At 39.2% G+C, this 1,132-nt stretch overlaps 1 non-coding gene across 1 annotated transcript; it reads left to right on the forward strand.

The window, feature by feature from the left end:
* The first annotated feature begins 791 nt into the window (after positions 1-791).
* Positions 792-893, forward strand: LOC142442022 (U6 spliceosomal RNA). The gene has a single exon (XR_012783287.1). It is a non-coding gene; the product is annotated as a U6 spliceosomal RNA (small nuclear RNA).
* Positions 894-1,132: the final 239 nt, after the last annotated feature.

Genomic DNA, 1,132 nt, shown 5'->3' on the forward strand with positions numbered 1-1,132 from the left:
AAATGGTGGTATTAATCATAAAAATATTTCCTGTTAAATATAATAATTTTTAGGGATTGGAAAAGAGGTTATAAGAGATGTATTGTTACTTGGTATGTTATAAGAGAGTGCATGTTACTGAGGTGGAAGAAGAGGTGTCTTGAGGTGATAGTGGTTAGGATAGGTGAGGGGTATATTAAGAAATCAACCAGAGTCACTTCTCAGTCCTGTATGTTATACAGAGAGTGAATCCAGTCAAGGAGTTGATTCTGACTCAAAGAGACTCTAAGTACATAACACCACCAGGTCCCCCACATCCTCACAGAGCTCTACTTGAACCCAGGGTTCCAGTCATCAGGGTGACCCTTCTCATTGAGGGATTTCCTCTTTTACTCCAACCCTCTGCTCTCCTGAGCATGCTGCCTTTTCCATCGACTGGTTCATCCTGATGACATATCCAAAGAGCACGAGGCAAAGTATCCCCACCGTTTAGGCTAAGGTACATTCTGACGTACTTCTTCCAAGAGAGAGGTGTTCGTTGTTCTGGGTGTCAATAATATACTCAGTTTTCTTTGCCTACACCTCAAACTAAGTGTATCAATCCCTCAGTCTCCCTAATTCATTGTCAAGTTTTCACATGCATATGAGGTGATTGAAAATACCATGGCTTGGGTCAGTCCTTAAAATAACACCATTGCTTTTCACCACCATAAAAAAGTCTTCTTTAAAAAAAATTTTACTTTTATTGGGGGCTCTTATATCTCTTATCACAATCCATACATTCCTCCAGTGTGTCAAGCACATTTGCACATATGCCACTATCAGCACATATACTAAATTGGAACAATACAGAAAAGATTAACATGGTCCCTGCACAAAAGAAGTCCTCTGCAGTAGAATTTCTCAATGCGCTACCTTGTTTGATTCTTTGACAGATCTGTCTATGAACATTTAGTATAGACTCAAGTTCAATGAAACCCTTGACAACTTCTGTGTTCTCTCCTAGTGTCATCATGTTGTCTATTCATCCAGTTATGAGGATTTTTATTATCTTCATATTAAGTTGAAATCCACACTGAAGACTAATATTTTATCTGCACCAAGTGTTACAAGTTGTCCTTGCTTTCAGCAAGCAGGCCTGAGCAATCTGCAC

The sequence above is a fragment of the Tenrec ecaudatus genome, chromosome 2 (genome assembly GCF_050624435.1).
Source record: "Tenrec ecaudatus isolate mTenEca1 chromosome 2, mTenEca1.hap1, whole genome shotgun sequence".
Lineage (NCBI taxonomy): Eukaryota > Metazoa > Chordata > Mammalia > Afrosoricida > Tenrecidae > Tenrec > Tenrec ecaudatus.